This window comes from Pelodiscus sinensis, chromosome 22 (assembly GCF_049634645.1).
Source record: "Pelodiscus sinensis isolate JC-2024 chromosome 22, ASM4963464v1, whole genome shotgun sequence".
Lineage (NCBI taxonomy): Eukaryota > Metazoa > Chordata > Testudines > Trionychidae > Pelodiscus > Pelodiscus sinensis.
This window is the reverse complement of record NC_134732.1, coordinates 20,761,382-20,774,398: the sequence shown is the minus strand read 5'-3', so window position 1 is coordinate 20,774,398 and position 13,017 is coordinate 20,761,382. Positions and strand designations below refer to the sequence as shown.

The 13,017-nt window shown below is 41.0% G+C and overlaps 1 protein-coding gene across 4 annotated transcripts in view; it reads right to left on the bottom strand.

The window, feature by feature from the left end:
- TTLL11 (tubulin tyrosine ligase like 11) overlaps positions 1 to 13,017 on the bottom strand; it is a 136,301-nt gene that overhangs the window by 94,952 nt on the left and 28,332 nt on the right. The gene's annotated exons all lie outside the window — the stretch shown is intronic.

The following is a 13,017-nucleotide window of genomic DNA, read 5'->3' as shown; positions in this document are numbered from 1 at the left end:
TATCCTCGAATGTGGGAATACAGCTTTAAGAGATAAATATTTAAAAATATGCTACGTTTTATACTGAAACGTGTATAGAGCAAGAAACAGGGCCGGTTCAGACTGGCTGGAGTAAACACATCTACATCAGGAGGCCTCTTCCTATCTCTCTCTTCTTCATGAATAACAGGAACCCTGCCCCAGCACCCCAAACATACATCAGGTCAAGTCTTATTTCCAGATCCTCCCTTCCTCTCCAGTGCAGCAGGACTAAATCTTTTCAGTTGCATAATATGCAGTTTGGTTAAAATCCATGGGATTACTGCACACAGACTTTTGGGCCTTGAAATCAGCACTCCCCCCACAACTCCTCCGACATACACATTGCAGGGCTATGTGGCTGGAAACCGATCAGTCAAGAAATGTTCATTTTCCACCAGGGATGGTTTTTGCCAAAGAGATAGGCTGTTAGTGAAACTAGGGCATACAAACAATACTATGTATCACAACAAAAATATTTTCCCCTATTGAATAGCACATTCTATATATGTCTCTAGTGGCCAACAGCTTTGGTTTGTGGCCTCTAGTGGCCACTCTTCGGTTTGTAACAGAATAGTTCCTGAAAATTATACCAATGCTATATTCAGGCCTGGAGCTCAACTATTAATTTTCTGATCAAGAGGAGCAAAAAAATTCTTTCCACCACAATCAGAGCAACTTCTAGAAGCGGTGTTGTATCACATTAGAAAAATCTGTTCCTAGTGGATTACAATTCATGGGGTTTTTCTAGATACACAGTGTGAAATAAGCAAATAGAGGAAAGTTCGTGCAGAGTTTGATGGGATTTAATATTCTACCAAAACCTTTGGTTGAATCTGAAATGCATGACATGCCTAGGCTTGTATCTTTTCCAAGTTAGCGTACTTCTGAGATTTTTCAATTTGCCTATGAGTTTTCTTCTGTGTTAGTTCTGCATGAAGAGCATTGCCCCCTCGTGGATGAATCCGTAAACAACAAGTTATTTGAGACAAAAACATTAAACAGATTTAAATGTGAAAAATCTGTTTAGGAAACCCCCATACTTTAGTGCTATCTGGTTTATATATACTTTACATGCCTAGATAAATCCTCAATCTACATTTTCATGTGGATTTCTCAAGAATTGAGACAAGTGTTTTTGTAATGTTACTGAATGAGAATGTTTATTCCAACAGGTTTTCTTTGCAGAACTGTATACTGGCTGTTGATTTGATAAAAAGTGTGGGTTGAACAGGGCTAGATAAAAGGAGATGCCATTACTAGAAGAGAAATTACTTGGTGAGAAATACTCCATTTTGATACATATAAATTTAGGGTTCCCAGATACTTTCAGAAAAAAATACTGAACATGGAGGGGAAAAAAAAATTTGGTCGAGCAAAAAGGAAAAAAAACTCCACAGGGGACCAAAGTTGTTGAGCAAAAAAATTAAATACCTACATAAAATAAATAGAGGTACTGTGCCTTTAAATCCCCTCGCTCACCGCTCCCCCGCCCCTACGAGATGCGGCAGCAGAAGACTGTCTCAAGCGGCCTTCCGTCCTAGAAAAAACAGAAAATACCAGACATTTTATATTGACAGTCCAGTATTTTCTGAGTTTTTTTATGGGACAGAGGCCGCAAATAACAGACTGTCCAGGCCAATACCGGACATCTGGCAACCCTACGTATCTTCCCCTAATGTGCATGGAACCTGAAAGCAGCTAGTCACACAAGTAGAGGGGGAAGGGTAGGAAAACAGGACTAAATGATGTCCCTTATGAAACAGATACTTTCACTTCATTTTGGCACCATCGCTTCCACACCTTAATACAAAAGCTTTCTCTGCTGCTGAAAGGCAAGTGAATTTGCAGAGTTTACTCAGGCAGTGTCTACATGGGGACACTCCGAAAAATTAAGTTGAATCCATTGATGGTGTGATGTAATTTCCCTGCCACTCGACCCCCCCGAGTGGATGTTCTTATCCAAGGAAGATTAAGTTACAGCAAGTGAAGGCCTCTTGGCTCCCAAATGAGACCCATCCATGTGGAGTTGGCATTTATGCACATTGACTTCCAGAGGGTCCCTATGTAGACATAGCTCAAGAGCACTGCTGGTGGACCAAGAGGCCTCTTCAGAATCCTCCACAGGCAGCAAAGTCCTTTCTGCTTACAGTACAGGGCAGGTGTGTAGTATGAGTCTTGATCACTTCTGACACTTGTTTGACTAAGATCCAGGCCTCCAGGATGCATAATGCAAGCCATCCTACCAGGGAAATGTTTGACTCTATACTAGGCCCTTAGGGTGAATATGGGCTATGTAACATGGTCAGCCACCTCCAAAGTTCCCCTCTAATTTTTCCATCCATATACAGAATAAATTTTGTTTTGTGCACCAAGGCATGTGCGGATGTGCACCACCATTATAAAACACAGGCCGCTAGTTATGTGTGGTTGTGGGCACTGTACTAATCAGCTGGGCAGCATGAGAATCTCTCCTGGGTAGCGAGCCATGCACTCAGCTTATAGGGAACTCCTGGTACCTCCCAAAGGCCCCCTCACCGCTGAGATGACTCTGCAGCCTCCTTCTTCAGTTTCCCTCTCTTTGGGGCTTCTCAATAATCCACCGAGTCCAGAGCTTTTGAAAACATTCCCCTTCTGGAGCGGGATCAGTGTTATCCCCTAAAAGACACACTAATACTTTACACCAGGCTACTAGTTCCATGATTCAAATAATTCTCTCTCCTTGATGCAGGAATCCCCCAGCCCTGGTCCCTGGCACTGGATTTAGTTCAAATTGTCCCTTTATTCCTTGCAGCTGTCACCCGTAGCTGCAGTTCCCCAGGCTTCTAGCATATTGCCACTTCCAGCCCTCCTAACTAGAGTATCAGGCTCCCACTTGAGCTACTTTCTCCAGGAACAATTCCAGGAAATCTGTCCCTTCTTCCCTTATATTTTCAGCCCTAGCCCCTTCTTTTCTCATTAACCACCTGACGGAGGAGGTGAACTGGCCTTGTTGCGAGTGTGCTGAGGCTCTATTTCCCTTTAAAGAGTCCAGCCGCCCTGTGATACCCCCATCTCTGCTATCATTAGCTGTGGAACCCCAAACTCCTTACTAAATCCCCGAGGCGACCTAGAAAGCTCAAATGCACGAATGAAGCAGGCAGAAAAGTGCTGGTCAGTTATGCAGCAGAAAGCTTCCATTCCCACACAAGTGTACAAGAGCAGTAATAAGAGTTAATAGGAGTAATGAAGTTCAGACCTAGCCCCAAAGGCCCCCAAAGTTTGAAGGCATATAGATTTGGAGTTTTTGCTTGGCCCTCTATAATTTCTGCACATCAGCAAGCTTTTACCTGCTGTTGTTGCACTAACAACGCTGGCGGTAACAACAGAAGATGGTAACATGGACTTCTATGGTAACTAAAAATTCTGGCCAGTTCCCCCCCCCCCAAAGCACTAGTGGTCTCATCTTTAAGAAAAGGAGACCACCATTCTAGGACAGATTGTGGTATGCTGTCAGGACCAAACAGAATTATTTTCAAAGGGTTAATTGACCTTTGAAAACCACATGTTAACTGATACATTAATTTAGTAATCACTGCGTGAAAGCTAACAACAGTCCCGACTGGATGTAACAAATCAGAATTTAACAGGACACTGACAACTACACACAGGTCTTAAGGTCTGCCCATTTATAAACCGCACTTCTGTCAATTCTTTCAAAGACAATATAATGAAGTTATTTTTACCTTAGAGAAGAGAACAATCACAGCACCTAAAATTGCCTACATTATTCCATTCCTAAGAAAATAAAATCTCAGAGGCTTCATCTTTTTATTTCAGAGGACAAACCAGAAAACCAGTAACTAGGTCACTGAGGACCAGACAATATCAGGCGGATATAAAGATTCCTTATGGTGCATCGATAGCTCCTACTAGCTACATTTCATTTTTGCCATACAGAGCAATAAAATCAAACCAGAGAAACTGCCAGGCTTCAAGGACAATGAAAATTATGATAGAAGGACAGGAAAGCTTCAAAGTTATCTACAATAAAAAGCATTAAAAAAATGCTGCGTGTTTTACAGCATGTTACAAGCAGGGTTCCCTCTAAGCTGCGCACTTGAGTGGGCATGCAGAAAAAATTTCGACCCCACCCACCTCCTATGCAGAGCTGTGCAGCCGTGTGGCGGGTGGCAGGTGGCTGCTCTGGTGGCCAGGGCCGGAGGAGCTGCATGGCGGGCAGAAGCAGCTGCAGTGGCCGGGGCTGTGGCTGGAGCCACCACATGGGAGCCTGGGCAGGAGAGCAGCAGGGTAGGTACTGGGGTCAGTAGCAGTGGGGGAGGCAGTGGGCCCAAGGACAGCAGGGGGCCCGGCCCAGAGGGCAGTCAAGTGAGTAGCAAAGGCACCAGCTGTCTATGGTAGGGGAAGATACCGGGTGCAGGTAAATTCCAGGGAGAGGGGAGGAGAGAGGGAAGTGCAGGGTCAGACACAGGTCTCTGAGTGATAGGAGCGTGGGGGAGAACCGGCGAGATGCGAGGCTAAGCACAGGTCTCTGGACAGTGGTGCTTGGGTTGTGGGCCCTAGGCTCAGATACTGGCTGTTTGTTTTGGGGGGGCAGATAGCATGGCCCTGGCATATGGGGGAGGGGAGATTGCAAAGCTGGGCACAACTACAGGGTGTGGGGGGTGGGTAAGCAGTTAGCCAGGCCTATACAGGTACCACCTGGCTGTTTGCGGTCCTGATGGGGGCACAAGCAGTGCGGCACACTGTTTTGGGGGGAGAGGCCAGCAGGTGGTTTTCAGGGTAGGTGAGTGCAGAGTCATGTATCTTATTAATTATCCATTGTTACAGTATTTTTTCCATATATATATATATATATATATATATATATATATATATATATATATATATAAAATAAAATGTTAGTAACTGATGGGTGCCACAGTGGCACACATCCGAACAAGCTGACATGACGTCAATATTGTGCACAAGACAAAACTCACTTGGCTCACGGATGGAAAATCTTAGAGGGAATGCTGGTTACAAGACAAGGTAAAAGCACATATGTATTAAGTTAGTGAATTCACATGCACGCCAATGATATATTAGGCTACTTGGGAACAAGAGAACTCAGGACTTTTTTGCTTGCACATAAGTAGTTCAAATCCAGCCAATGTCAGTGATGCCCAATGCAGTTACCACCACCTAGATAATTTGGGACTGTAAATCCTCTTAACAATTGGGTTCTTACTGTACATCTCCAGAATCGTATCAAAGCACCAAAAGCTGGCTTTCACGGGCAACTTTGTTGCCATACTCAGCATGAAGACCAAGGATAGAGTGAGACTGAACTATTCTCTCACCCTGGAAATTTGGCTTAGGGTTGCAGAACAGTGGCTAGGGATGTGAATGGTTAACCAGTGTGCAACCAGTTAACCAACTAACATAATTTTACACCCCTAAGTGGCAGAACCAAAGCAACGCTTCACTGCTTCTGTCAACGCCACAGATGATCTGCTGACAGTGCTACAGTCTAGCAGGGTGGAAATCCAGCCACTTTCATGAGCCATAAATTCACAAATATTTTAACTGAAAAAGCATTAATGCACATTCTGTGCTTTCCAGTAAAACCACCCCCACAACCCAAACCTTACAAACTCTGAGTTCCTGTGGAAAGAGAACAATGGGTAGGAGACCATTACATTCAGAACAACACACCAAGGGAGCCCCAAACAACCAAGAGCAGCCAAGGTAAATGCAGGATGTGCTGACTGGGCCATACTGTCTGCTCCACAGGAGATCCAGCAGATCAAGAGACTTTTTAAAAACAGTTTGCTGGAATACCAAGAATAGCCTCTGTTCTTTTCTTGAATTCTTACATCACCAAACCGAAGAGAAGAGAAGAGAAGAGAAGAGAAGAGAAGAGAAGAGAAGAGAAGAGAAGAGAAGAGAAGAGAAGAGAAGAGAAGAGAAGAGAAGAGAAGAGAAGAGAAGAGAAGAGAAGAGAAGAGAAGAGAAGAGAAGAGGTAGAATTAAACTGCAGACTAAACTAATCTAGCACAACGCCGGAAGTGGCGAATGCGGTTGTTTTACATGTATTCACAGTGGTAGTCTGCCCTCTCTCCAGCACAGCTCAGACTGTTTCTCTCAGTTCGCTGGTACCCTGAGGCACAGCAAAGTGGATCAGTTTCCACAACCAATCCTGGGACTACTGGGAGAAAGAAAAATTGGGACACAGCAGAAAGCTGGCTACCAGTAGGCAAGTCACGGAATTTCAGGAGTGACTGTCTATTTTTAGTGGCTTTATTAGTTAATCCATCTCCAATACTTAGCTCTTTTATACAACCCCTCATGTTTTCAGAGGATAGTGCAGAATGTATTTTATACGACTCATTTACGGTATTGAGAATCACACCTCTCTTCCTCCTCACTGTTGTGTGAATTCATATTTAATTCTTTAAACAGGGGATTTTCTCAGAAAGTCAATTGTAACCGACTGACAGGTCCTTTATCAGAATAGGTGATCACTCCAAGGGATAAGGAGGCACTGGGCATCAGATATTTCCCATGTTTTCCACATAAGGCCAAGTCCAATGAGATTAATGGGACTAGCTAAGAGAATAAAGAAAGCAAAATTTGCCCTCTAATGGTTTTATCTACAAGGGAATAACCTTCTTCACAATTATATTAAATTACAAAATAGAGCTTCCCTTAAGAATAGTCCAGTTTTTCACTATTGGAAAGTTAATGTCATAACAGGGGTATTTGATTAGGCTTATATGTTAAAACTTCCTGCTACAGTTCTACACACACACACACACACACACACACACACACACACACACACACACACACACACACACACACACACACACACACACACACACACTTTTGTTCCATTAGAACAGAGCTACTCAACTTTGGAAGCCCCGGGGGCGACAATGATACTCATAGCACATGCCGAGGGCTACAACTTAAGTCTCATTTCATATACATGCAAATATATGCAAATCGCTTCTTTCACACTGACGGGCATGAATGCAAAGCACTTCCCACAATGCCCCGGTGCTCCCAGCACCTCCTTCCTGGGGGCTAGAAATGCTGACACCCTGCACCCATCTGGTCCAGCCAGCCCATCCACATGGGACTTTCAGTGCTCACCCCTCCTGGGAGACGCCTCACCATTGTGGAACATGTTCCCAATGGAGGCCATGTTCAAAGGATCCCACCGTTAGGCCGCATGTTGAGCCCCGCATAAACCCAAATCGCACCGCGGGCCACAAACAAATGGGCTGCAGGCCACATGTAGCCCGCTGGCCACGCGTTGAGAAGCCCTGCATTAGAAGGGCAGGGGCAATCTGTCTGTCTCTCATTCCCCATTTCTGTCTCAGGCTTTCCCTGCTCTGCTGCACGGACTCACTATTGAAGAGGAAGGTGCTTTTGGGGGGCCACTGTTTTGAGGATACAGTGGTAACCTCCTTGTGGGATACTGGATTTTAAACAATCATTTCAACTGCTTTCAAGTTCTGAACAAAAACACCTGTTTCCTGCAGACAGAGGCCAATATTTTGTATCAGCACTACTAAGCCAGGAACTCCAAACCTGCTATTGTCAAAGCAAAGAGCTTCCATCCTCTGTGCTCCAACACAGAAAAGGGAACAGTGTCACAGAACACAAAACACAGATGAATCACACTTCAATCCATGCTATATGAGGAGACACGCGACATGCTCGGCGTCAGAAAAATGGCAGAGTTTGTTTATTAAAACAAGTTACATTTAAGACAAAAATGGTAACAGAACACATCAGGGAGAAGTAGCAGAGAGAGATAAGGTTGCTACGTGTCCGGTTTTGAATCGGACAGTCCAGTATTTGAGCTTTCTGTTGAGGAAACAAACTGAGAAAATATAAATGAGAAAATATAAATGTCTGGTATTTTCTAAATAAGGTGTAATGTAGATTGTGATGTAATGTCAAGTGTGTCCAGTATTTTTGTTGCAACCATCTGGCAACTCTAGAGAGAGTGCAAAACGCAAGAACAAGAAAGGAATCCCACATGCACAGTCAGGATAGCCCATGTAAAGAAATTCAGAACCCAAACCCAGTAATATTAGTAAGAGCAAATTTGTTAATTCAAAGCCACTATTGTGTTATCAACGAAGATCAACCTCCCTTTACTGAAATTTTTCCACGATCCATCTATTTTCACTGGGAAGGGCATTGCTTTTTCAACTTCTGCAGATATTTGGATAAATCTATTGAAACAGACAGATGTCTGGCTTTTATCTCTATACTTTTCTTAGTAATAAAACAGGAAAACATATCCAGGTGAGGTGAAAACCCTGCTCCTGTCCTACAAACCCTGTTCTTGCCCTGGAAACTATTCAGAGCTCTCTCCTTAAGGCTTCCAGTCCATTATATATTATATACCCCAATCAACAAGAACAAGATGAAGAAAGGAGGAGGATCTGGGAATGGGTCAATCTACCTTCTAGATTGACTGGCCTCAGGGAAGTAGAAGAATTCTTGGTCTTGAAGATCTTCTTTATAACCAGCAGAAACCTCCAAATACTTTCTTTGAACAGTCATGCCATCCAAAGGTTTGTGTAAACTGAGAAAGTAAATTATGCTGGAAAATGACTTAATCTAAACATTTTAAATACAAATTTGCATTTAAGGCATGTTGTATTTTTAAACATGTTAGCTGGTCAAGGTCAACACTGGCAGGAGGGAGAACCTAAGACAGACTGTGACCATATAATACATGTTAAGCATGACTACCCCATCTACACATTAGGACAAGTTGTGGTTTTAACTAACAGGATTTTAATATCTTCAGCCATGCCTTATTTTCCCCATTTAGACAAACCAAAGTGGAGTGGAGATTACAGTAAAGAAATAAACCTTGTATGAAGGCATCCAATTTGGACTTCAAGCAAAGTAAATATGTTTTTACAGAAAAGCTGAAATCTAGAAAAAAAAAACAGATTTTCTTGGCAGGCAATAAACCACCACAATGGTATTTGCCCACTACCTTCCAATTCTGTTTGACACTTAGATTCTTAACAAGGAAACACCAAGGATTCTTAGACTAACAAGACAAATTGTAAATGGTGAATAATCTTGAGATATTTCCAGATCAGCTAACCAAGCTGAATGTCAAATTTTCTATCATGTAATGATGTAATGAAAAATTATTTTTTCCACAAGCCAGGGAAAACATCTTATTCAAGAAATGCTCAGTTTAATATCAGAGACGAACTAATATATTTGGGCTGAAGCTAATCCAATGAAGAAATTTTATAATGAACTCCTATAACAGGTAGACTTAAGACACTATATTTTGGCAATGTTAAATTATGAAACAAAGACAGCCTTAAAGCAAGTTGATACAATCATGATTGTTTTCATCCGGTAATATTGCTCCCTAAGAATTGAATTACTCTAGTTTAATACCAGTTGAGTGAAAGTACAAGAGATTTCACATTTAATGACAATGTGTCAGAAGTGGACCATGGAGTTTTCCAGAATCAGAGAGAATATGCAGCAAATCCAGACCTAAACCTTTGTTTATTAACCTGAGATTCAGGGAAACCAAATTGATTAGTATATTTGTTGGTTAAAAAAAGAAAAAGAGGTAGGCATCTGTGTGGTTGTTTCCCTGGCTTAATCCAGGCAAGTCTTGAGTTAACGTGTTTGGATAACACTGTAAAAGATAATTCCATTTCTTTTAATACTTTCAGGCATGCCTTATTTTCCCCACTTAGACATACCCAAGGGGAATAAACTTTGAAGACATCCAATTTGGACTTCAAGCAAAGTTCATGTGTTTTTACAGAAGAGCTGAAAAATTCCTGTCACCATTTCAATTTCATATGAAAGAGGCTCAGAAAATTGCCATTTTCCTGATATTTCCTGAATACTCCAAATTGCCAAGATGGAGTACCTGAACAGATCTTAAACCCCTCAAAAGGGAAGGTCTGACCACTCCCACTTATGATCAAAATCTCAGTGAAATAAAAATTCCTTTCATGAGAAGATTAGTGCAGTTTGGAGATGAAGACATTTGGTTATTTTTGGAAAATGAGTATTACTAAGCCATTGCTTAAAATATGAAGTCTAGGGCACTAAAAAGGATAAAGTTCAGATCCATTATATTAAATCACCCAAGAAGTGCTACACACAGGTTGAACCTCTTCAGTCCAGCTCTCTCTGGTCCAGCAACATCCATGGTCCGGCATGATTTTAGTTACCCCGATGTCTACTCATTTTGTGCATGGCCATGTTTCCCGTGGTCCCATAAAGTTTGTTTACAGCTACCAGTCTCAGTTCTCAGTGTTCAGTGCTGTTATTTGGCTCTGATTCACCCCAAAATGTATTCTAAGTGGAAGTGTTGGTGATGCTGCCAAACAATATTGACTTTCTGTGGTTTGGCAAATTCTCTGGTCTGGCACCGGTCAGCTCTTGAGGGTGCTGGACTAAAGAGGTTAAACCTGTATTTGATATTCTCCTTCAGGTCAGGTAGATAGATGCATTTTCTAAACACATAAAATTAATTGGAGTCCAAACTGAGAAGCCAGATACAGACCTGGCTGAAAATCTGAGACTATTATAGGTTTTCCTTTTAGCTTTCCTTTGATAGTAATATTTTTGTTTAGAGCATTAAATAAAATGCTGATGGATTTGATTGTACAGAGACTACAATGTCCATACTTGCAAGGTCTCCAACATCAGAAAACCAGATTAATACAACCTAAATTATGCTCTTCCTGAAAATTACCGGTTAAATTAGATTCTTGTTAAAAATTTTAAAAATCTATGCCTTTTCATCATGCTCAAGGAAAGCACAAGGAAAATAACTGAAAGAGGCCTAAGCAAAGGCAATACAATGTGAAGCTAGTGTGAAGATAAAGTTCGTAAACTCTATACTGCATCGAGACAAATTTTGCAAGATAAAACAAACAGGATATTGCTCCTTCTTTGAAGTAGTTGGGCATCTGACAAATTACAAAGGGTAACTATAATATTTTAGAGTTAAATATATACTGACTGAAAAGAAATTAACTTTTAAAACTATTGTTAGAAATACCTGTCACCATTTCAATTTCATATGAATGATGCTCAGAGAATTGCCATTTTCCTGATATTTCCCAAATGCATCAAACTGTCAAGATGGCAGTTCTCTTACCAATTATTATTTTTTAAATCAGGGAAGATGTTACTGAAATGGTTGCACTAGTCTCTGACAGGGTATAGCGGTGAGGGATGACAAAAATGGGGAAAAAATTGGCAGCACTTGGCTAGTCTAATAATTTATACACATGCAAGGTATGACCACAGGTTCCTGTCTATAGAGTGTGAGGAACATTAAAATACATTTAATTTTATTTTGGCAAGCTGTAGCTGCTCAGCAGAAAGAAGCCAGGAGATTAGATAGTTTAGGGAATTGGCAATGATATGCCAACTTTCAGCTTTATGTTGCCCGTTCAAATACAGACAAATCTTATAACTGTTTGGTATCTGAGTCTAATTCCAAGAGTCAATATCTCACATCATAAAAGCCACAAACATGGATGACACTAAGCTATCCTCTCACGCTTACAGGTTATCTTGCTACATCAATGCTTTAAGGCACAGTGGGAGAACAATGTGGGGACAGGTGTGCAGACATTGTCCATTCTGTCAAGTACCCTTCTGGATAAACAGAAGACTTCAGCCTCCAATAGCTGCCAATCCAACAACTCTTCACCAGCACAAAATTCCCCACAATAATTAAAACAATTGAAAAAGCAAAGCTTGGAGCATTCCTGTTGGGAATGACCTCACCAACTACAAGTGACATGTTCCTCATGCTCATCCAGATCATTTATGGTCTGTAATACAATTTTATTCATTTTTTACATTGAACACATGTTGTTAAGTAGAATATAAACTCTTACAGCAGAAACTATATTGTTTGATAACAAAAATGATACTTTTCTCAAACACAGATGGAAGAACACATGCAAAGGAAACTCCAAGCAATGTTTTATTGGACATCTGCTCTTCTTGGAATGGAAACCAAAAATCATCTTCCCATTGATGAGCACTTTACACAGAAAAGCAAAGATATCTGTTTATCTGCAGTGCCATCTGCTGACAAACATAAGCACTTGCAGCACTCTCCAAATAATCAACGCATAATAACCAGGAGTCAGCATGATTCTCACAAGTCTCAGAATGGTAGTTGTGTTAGTCTTTATCTGCTTTGTGACAACTTAAAGGCTAACAGATTTATTTGGGCATAAGCGTTCATGAGCAAACACCCACTTTTACAACCCAGTGTACTAGTTGGAAAGTTTACTCCCAACCTGTTTTCACCTGTTTCAAGGGCTTGCAATGCCTACTCTGACTGCAATTTACTTCTGCTTTTACAAATCTGTTTATCTTGGTTTCAGAGGGAGTTGTGTTAGTCTGTTTGAGCAAAAATAACAAGGAGCCCTGTGGCACCTTAAAAACTAACTATTTTATTAGGGTATTTGTGAGTTGCAACTCACAAAAGCTTATGCCATAGTAAAACTGTTAGTCTTTAAGATGCCTTTTTTTTTTATAAGAATCTTGTTCATTTGTACGGTCATTAGCAAAGTGACTGAAAGATGACCCAGCACACTGGAAGAATGAATATTAGAAAATGGTCGTGAATTTAACTGGATTGCAGATAAAAGTATTATATTAAAATGTGATGTAGAGAGTGCAGAGTTCCAATAAAATCCATCATTTTACAGATCATTTTATCAAGCAGCAGATACTGTATAATGCAATAATGCACTGGGTGAGTCAGATAAGGTTAAACTAAAAACATGTCATATTTTAAAATACTAGCAGTACCAGAACAATAAATCATTCACACAAGAGTAAAATACTTTGTTCTAGGGTTCATGAAAAATGAAGAGTTTTATTCCATTTTGAATATTTAAACAAATCAAACACCAGTTAAATACAGAGAAGTATGTGTATATTTACAAATATCGAACACATTAA